Below are 8302 nucleotides of genomic sequence, written 5' to 3'. Positions count from 1 at the left end.
ACAACAGTGAAAAATGGACAAGTGGTGAAGTACAGAAACCCTTACCGTTCCCACGAGCAAGATGAAGCAGGAGTAGAAAACCCAAAAGCGGTGGGCGTCTGGACTGATCCATGGTACTACAGGAACGAAAATTAGCAGGTAAGTAATAATTTTCTTTTCCCTGTACGTACCTGGATCAGTCCAGACCGTGGGATGTACCCAAGCTTCCCTAAATCGGGTGGGGTCCTGCGAGGCCTGCTCGGAGAACCTGTTCACCAAAATGTCCCGTGACTGAAGAGGCGAGGTGTAGGCGGTAATGCCTCGCGAACGTGTGCAACGACTTCCAGGTAGCCGCCCGACAGATCTCCTGGGATGAGACCGAGCGCGCCTCCGCCCAGGAGGCCGCCTGAGACCTTGTAGAATGCGCTACAATGCCAGACGGAGGCGTCCGCCCCGCCCCAACATAGGAAGCGGCAATACCCGCCTTCAGCCATCTCGCAATGGTTGTCTTGGAGGCCTGGGAGCCTTTCTTCGGACCGGACCAAAGGACAAATAGATGGTCGGAAGTCCGGAACTCGTTGGTAGCCTCCAGGTATATACGCAGTGTGCGTTGAACATCCAAGAGTCGGAGAGACTTCGGCTCGGAGGCGGAGAAGGACGGCAACTCCACCGTCTGGTTCACATGAAAAGCAGAGACCACCTTCGGTAGGAAGGAAGGGACGGTGCGGATCGAGACTCCCGAGTCGGAGAACCGGAGGTAGGGTTCCCTGCACGATAGCGCTTGTAACTCTGATATACGCCGAGCGGAGCAGATTGCCACCAGAAATACCGCCTTGAAGGTGAGATCCTTGAGTGTCGCGGTGCACAAAGGTTCGAACGGAGGCCCCGACAGGGCTCGCAGCACCAGGTTGAGACTCCAGGAGGGACAAGGATCCCGTAGGGGAGGCCGGAGGTGCTTGACACCCTTGAGGAACCGAGCAATGTCCGCGTGCTGCAAGAGAGAGCCCCCATCACGCAACAACGAACCAAGAGCGGCAACTTGGACTCTCACCGAGTTGTAGGCTAGTCCCTTGTCCACCCCGTCTTGCAGGAACTGAAGGATCTGAGGGACCGAAGCCGTTGTGGGGCTAGTGTCCTGGCTGGCACACCACCGCTCGAACACCTTCCAGACGCGAACGTAGGCCACCGACGTGGACGTCTTGCGCGCCCGCAGCAGCGTTGATATTACCGCCTCCGGGTACCCCCTGCGCCGGAGGCGTCGCCTCTCAAAAGCCAGGCCGCAAGACAGAAGAGTTCTGCCTGCTCGAAAAATACCGGGCCCTGGTGTAGGAGGAAGGGGAGGTGCCCCAGCCTGATCGGGCCGTCGACCACCAGCTGCAGCAGGTCCGCGAACCAGGGTCGCCTGGGCCATTCCGGGGCGACGAAGATCACAGTCCCCGAATGTCCTTCTATTCTGCGGAGCATCCGTCCTACTAGGGGCCACGGCGGAAAAGCGTAGAGCAGCAGATGTGCCGGCCATGGGAGTGCCAGGGCGTCCACCCCCTCGGCACCGCGTTCTCTTCGCCGGCTGAAGAAGCGGGGAGCCTTGGCGTTTAGAGCGGATGCCATCAGATCTAGGTGGGGGGCCCCCCACCGACGAACGAGGAGCTGCGTCGCCTCGTCGGACAGAGACCACTCCCCGGGATCCAGCCGTTGACGACTGAGGAAGTCCGCTTGAACATTGTCCACCCCGGCGATGTGTGACGCTGCCAGCCGGACGAGATGACGCTCCGCCCATTGCATGAGCAGCGCTGCTTCCAGCGCGACCTGTGGACTGCGCGTGCCTCCTTGGCGATTGATGTAGGCCACGGTGGTCGCATTGTCCGATAGCACTCTGACCTCGCGGTTTCGGAGGAGCGGGAGAAAATGCCGCAGGGCGAGCCTGACCGCCCTGGTCTCCAGACGGTTGATGGACCACGTCGCCTCCACCGCCGACCACGTTCCTTGCGTGGCGCTGCGATCGCAGACCGCGCCCCAGCCCGCTAGACTGGCATCGGTGGTTACCACCACCCAATCCGGTAAGTCGAGGGACACGCCTCGGGCTAGGTTCGCCGGATCCAACCACCAGCCCAGACTGTCCCTGGCCTTCTGAGGAAGTGGCAGAATCATCTGGTAGTCCTGCGAGACCGGCTTCCAACAGGAGAGGAGCGCCCACTGCAAGGGCCGGAAATGTGCAAACGCCCAGGGGACCATATCTATGGTGGATCCCATCACCCCCAGGAGTTGCAGGTAATCCCATGAGGTGGGTTCCGGTAACACAGAGAATCGTCGTATGTGATCCCGCAAAGAAAGCGCCTTGTCCTGTCGCAAGAAGACTTTGCCCAGCCGGGTGTCGAAGGTCGCCCCCAAGAAATCCAAGCGCTGTGAGGGTACGAGGGAGCTCTTGGAGAAGTTCACCACCCATCCCAGGGAATGCAGAAACTGTAGCACCCTGGACACGGCCGCCTGGCCATGGGTGAACGACTTCGCGCGAATGAGCCAATCGTCCAGATAGGGATGAACCAGGATACCCTCCCTCCGGAGAGCCGCAGCCACGACTATCATAATCTTGGTGAAGGTGCGTGGTGCCGTCGCCAGTCCGAACGGGAGAGCTATGAACTGAAAGTGCTGGTCCAGTATCTTGAATCGCAGAAGACGGTGATGATCCGGCCGAATGGGGATGTGTAAGTAAGCCTCCGTGAGGTCCAAGGAGGCAAGGAACTCCCCCCGATGCACCGCTGCGATCACCGACCGCAGCGTTTCCATGCGAAAACGGAGCACTCGGAGGGACTTGTTGACCTCCTTGAGATCCAGAATGGGCCGAAACGACCCGTCCTTCTTTGGCACAATGAAGTAGATTGAATAGTGGCCCAAGCCCACCTCTCCGAAGGGCACGGGCGCAATAGCGCCTATCTCCTGAAGCCTGTTCAGCGTTGACTGCACCGCCTGCCGCTTGAGGGCCGAGCCACAAGGGGAAAATACGAAGCGACTCTTCGGTGGCCGGACAAATTCCAACGCGTAACCCAGCTGTACGGTGTCCAAGACCCACTGGTCTGAGGTAATCCGCGCCCACTCCCTGTAGAAAAACTTCAGACGCCCCCCGATCCTGGGGACGGTGGAGTGGGCGACTCTGGCATCATTGTGAAGACTTGGAGGAGGGGTTACCTGTCCCGAGAGCGGGGCGCGCGGGCCTGCGGCCGCGAAAGGAGCGCGACCAGGGTTGGGACCGGGAAGCGGGCGGCCTGGAGCCCCCCGGCCTGTAGTTCCTGTAACGCCGCTGCGCCCTGGCTCTAGTCCGGGACGAAGCAAACGCCCGGGAAGGGCGATATCTATCCTCCGGGAGGCGGTGAACCGCATTTTCCCCCAGCGACTTGATGAGCTGGTCCAGATCCTCCCCAAAGAGGAACTTACCCTTGAAGGGTAGGGAGCCCAGACTCGACTTGGAAGACGTATCTGCCGCCCAATTGCGAAGCCACAGCAGCCGCCTGGCCGCCACCACCGAGACCATAGCTCTTGCCTGGACGCGGAACAGGTCATACGAGGCATCCGCCCCGTACGCCACTGCAGCTTCTAACCTGTCCGCCTGGGCGGCCTCCGCCGCTGGCAGATCCTGGGAGGTGAGAAGTTGTTGAACCCACAGGAGGCTTGCCCTCTGGGCGAGTGAACTGCACATCGCTGCTCTCATACCCAGCGCGGAGACCTCGAAGACTCTTTTCAGGAAGATCTCCAATTTGCGATCTTGTGTATCCCGCAAGGCCGTGCCCCCTGTCACCGGGATTGTCGTCCTCTTCGTGACCGCCGAGACTGCAGAGTCAACTCTCGGAACCTTGATGAGATCCAGGAAATCTTGAGGTAGCGGGTACAGCCGTTCCATGGCACGACCCACTTTCAGAGTCGCTTCGGGGGTATCCCATTCCCTCGTGAGGAGCTGCAGGAACGAGTCGTGAATGGGGAAAGCCCGCGCCCTCGGGCGCAGGGCCGCCAGGACCGGATCTCCTTTCTTTGAGGATGTGACCACCGCCGGCGCTACTGGGGCAGGCGGGTCAGGCGGCGGATCCAGATCCAGCTCCTGAATGATGCGTGGGATGAGCTCGTCCAGCTCTTCCCTCTGGAAAAGGCGCAGCGTACGCGGATTGTCCCCCTCCGTCGTGGCGTCCCCTTGTCCCAGATCCATGAAGTCCGGGTCAGGGTCCACTGGGTCCGGCGCCGCTCCCCCTGTCGCTGGCGAAACCCGAGCACGTGCGGGAAGACGAGGGGCCCCCGCTCCCGCCGCAACGGGGGGGGCCTGAGCCGAAGGCGAGGTCCGGCATATCTTGGCAGGGGGGGGGTCCACCGGTGAATCCAGACCCTGCAGGTATGCCGTGTGCATAAGAAGGACGAACTCCGGGGAAAACCCCGGTCTCGCCGCGGGGGCTCTGGAGGGGGGCACGTCCGCGCTCTCCTGCCCCTGCGGGCCCTGCTCCGGCAGCAAGGTCGGGGGCGAGTCCGGCTCCGACTCCCTGTCATTCGCTCTCTCCTGAGGTGCCGCGGGGCGCCGAGCGCTCAAGATGGCCGCCGTTCCCGCCAGGCCTGTGGGAGGGGCCCGCCCCCGGCGTCCTGGCAGAGGCGCTAGAAAAGAGAAATCGGCAACGGGCTGTGAGGTGCCTTCCCCCCCGGGAAGACACCGGGCACAGATGCCCTCCCTGGAGATGCGGGACCCCGGTTCGCCGCAAGCCGCGCAGCGCGTCGGCCGCGGCATCGCAGTGCCGAAAAAAAAACCGCGAAAAACGAAAGTGCTCAAAAAGAATAAAAAAGTGAGCCTCGGGGTCCCGCGAGCCGAAACGCCGCCGCCGCGGGGGGGCCCGATGGCCTGCACTGCCCGCCGACGTGAGGAATAAGAAGGCGCGGGGGGGCCCTCCTGGCCGCACTACCCGTCAAGAAGAAAAAGCCTGCCTGCCTGCCTTTCCGAGCCACCCACGAGGCGCTCAAGATGGCCGCTGGCAATGTGGCAAGCGCGGAGAGGCCGGTGCTGTCGGCCTCCGCGAGGTAGCAGGGGAGTTTGGGGAGCTGAAAGGTAAAAGAAACACCAACTTACCCCGTCTGTAGCATAGAAAACAAGGAAGACACAAACAGAGGGTAAGCCACGCCTCCCCAAAGTTGAACCCCTCAATTAATTAATTAACTCAGAGTCTTCTTTTTTTTTTTTTTTTTTTTTAAACAAACTTGATTCAAACCTGATTCAAAAGAAATAGGCAATAGCCCAAGAAAGGGCAGCCAAAGACAAAGTTAAAAGCTTATGCTGAATTGGGAGCACTCCAAATTCCCTACTCGCATCTGCTGGAGTCAGAAGATACTGAACTCCTGCAGAGGGGGTAGTTCTACTTATGGTGACGCCCCCTCAAAGTTTTGGCTGACTCCATCTGCTGGATTGGGGACATAACCCACGGTCTGGACTGATCCAGGTACGTACAGGGAATTATCATTAGTGATGAATTCAGTTAAAATCTACACCCTTAGTGATTTCTGTTTGTGTGGGTATTTCGTATCTTGCTCTTCCCTGTTTTGAACCTTGCAGTTCCCTGGAAGACATAAATTGTTGGCATACGTGTCTTCCATTGATTTATAGCCATGTCCTATCCAGGTAGAAAGTATGCACTTGTGAGCCAGTGCCAAAGCTTCTCACATCTTTGATGGGCTTTTTGCCAGCCCGGGTATGTTGCCTCCTCTTCTAATTGTGCCTGAGAAACACCTATGTAAATTCAAATTGTACACAGGACTTTATCCCAAAACACAGCAATTTAGAAATCGGTACAATAAAGTATCATTCTCAGTTTGTCATTTTATACATAACAGGGATGTTGAAAACTTCATCTGATATTGTTTAACATCATTATAGGCATAGGGGGCAAAATCAGATGCTTTGCTCTATCTTCACATTTTTGCACCTCTTCCTTATCACCCTTCAGTTGACTTCATTGCAAGGAGCCTGATACCACCTTCGGTGAGGGAGCACAGCAGGCGAATGCAGCAGAGACTTCCTTGAGTTGTCAAGATTAGCAGCTTCCTCTTCCTACTAGGACAGCAGCACTCAATGACATGGTCTTTGGAGTAACCATGGGGGAGGGGCCAGTGGGTTGTCAGAGCTGGCTCTGCAAAGTATAGAATGGTTGCCTGTTGAGGGTAGAGAACAGCCTCCAATGTTGGCTCAGCCCTCTGAATTTTCCAGTCCTAGCCAAGGCAGACGAGGCCTTGGTAGTGCCTTCTCTCAAAAATGGCCCATGGAAACTCTCCCGCCAGGATCTACAACTCTTGCAGCATAAAGTTGGCCAGCCGTTGAAACTGTGGATTCACTCTGGGATTGGAAGTTCCTTAAAGATGAAGCCTTTCCTTCTTGACTAAATATGATATGAGCTCAATATGACAGCCAATTTGATTCTCTTACACAGAAGGTCTCACAGAAATGGCCATTAAAGATAGTCAAGTTCTTCAATCTACTTTTGTGAAAGATTGCAATATGCTTTTTAGAAGGAATGGACAACTGGAAAATCAAGCTAGACATTTAAGTTTGTTTCCTAAATTTTCCCAAGGTTATTGAGGGAAATAACTTTAAAAAGTAACATCAGGTATCTCCTTGAGGTTTTGAAATTTTCACCTGATAATATTCCTTCAATAAGCAAAATGTCTTCTCTTCCCCAAATTCTAAATCAAATTTCCTTCTGGTTTTCCAAATCTGACAAGAGTTTGAGAACTCTTCTGAAATTCTCGATCCTGGTACAGTGGTGGTTTTTTTTTTCCTATTGCCCCTGCAGGAGTTTCCAGATTGTGCTTAGGAAAGCAAAGAAAGACTAGTTTCTCTCTCATTTAGACAAGAGTGTATTTCCCTAGGTTGTTCTTCACTTAGATATCTGGGTAAATGCTTTATTAAGCATAACAATGATTATTTTATTTTTTTGCTCCAGCATTTAAGGCTTTTTTGAATTGTAAATTGCCATTAACATCTTCCAGTGTCTAAACTATAAGTAGCATTATTTTGTTTAGTCTGACATGACAAGCTTTTATCTTGTTTTCTTATGTCTTCCTTGAATTGCAACATCCCTTATTGTTTTTTTTTGTTGTTAATGTTATTGGATAAATAATTTGTAATGTTTTCCTTTTTTCTGTATTCTTTAGTTGTGATTTTCTTTTTTGTCCGTGTATGTCAATGCAAAGTTGATTCTTTGTATATTGGTGGAAATTTGCATAAGTTTAAAAAAAAAAAAAAGATCATCGAGGGATAGTAAAACAACTTATACTGCATTTCTCTTAAGCCAGATTCTTTAATATTAAAGTACAAGTTGTGGAAATATTTTTTAAATAGCCCTGGATTCAAGTCCAAATTCTGTTCTCTACTCCAGTAGCTGCAAAGAGGTTAACAGATGAGATTGCGGGCATTGCTTACATGTTTTAAATGCCAGTTGAAATAAAATCTCTCTGAACTGATATGGTTTGGATTTAAAAAAAAAAAAAATATATATATATTATTATTTTTTTTTTATGCAAACATCTTGCACAGTGTACTTCAAAGAGGACAAAGTGCCAGACTTGAAGGTATATGAAAAACTGACTGGCACCTGATATGCTTACTGTACAGAATCAAGAGGCAGGCAACACTGTTTTCCTTCCTCGCAGAGATCCACCATGTGCCTAATGCCACCCGCAGTCCATTGTTGAAAGATGCTGCTGTATTCCATACTAGAACAAAACCTTCATTCCCGTCTCAGGGCAGCACTAAAGATACAAGATTGTTAAGACCCTGATTTTTACATAACCACTGCCATACTGACACACAGTAGTATTAACACATTCTTATCTTTTTTTTTTTTTAAATGGGCATAGTTTGTGTGTAATAAATACAGTCGTGACCATGGGGAAGTCACACTATAGAGCATGCCCCTATCACAATGCAGAAATTACTTACCTGATAATTTTTGTTTTTCTTAGTGTAGACGGATGGACTCAGGCCCAGTGGGTTTATGCTCCATTGCTAGTAGATTGAGTTGGAGCAAGCTGACATCTCAGTATATACCGTGTATCTCCAAATATAAGACAGCGTCTTACTTTCTTTTTACCCCCAAAAGTCCCACTATGTCTTACTTTCAGGGTATGTCTTATATTGGAAAAAAAACCTGAGTGTTCAAAAAAAAAATATTTTTAAATACCTGTCGGAGGGCCGCGTGGGTCCAGGCGGCTGGCGGCGGGAGCCGGGTGGTCGCGTGTTAAATCTAGGCCGCGGGCGGGTGGGCGCTTGTTCCAGGTGGCGGCGGCGGGGGGGGGGGGGGGGGGGGGG

This window comes from Rhinatrema bivittatum, chromosome 2 (genome assembly GCF_901001135.1).
Source record: "Rhinatrema bivittatum chromosome 2, aRhiBiv1.1, whole genome shotgun sequence".
Lineage (NCBI taxonomy): Eukaryota > Metazoa > Chordata > Amphibia > Gymnophiona > Rhinatrematidae > Rhinatrema > Rhinatrema bivittatum.
Note: the sequence above shows the minus strand (reverse complement) of the source record.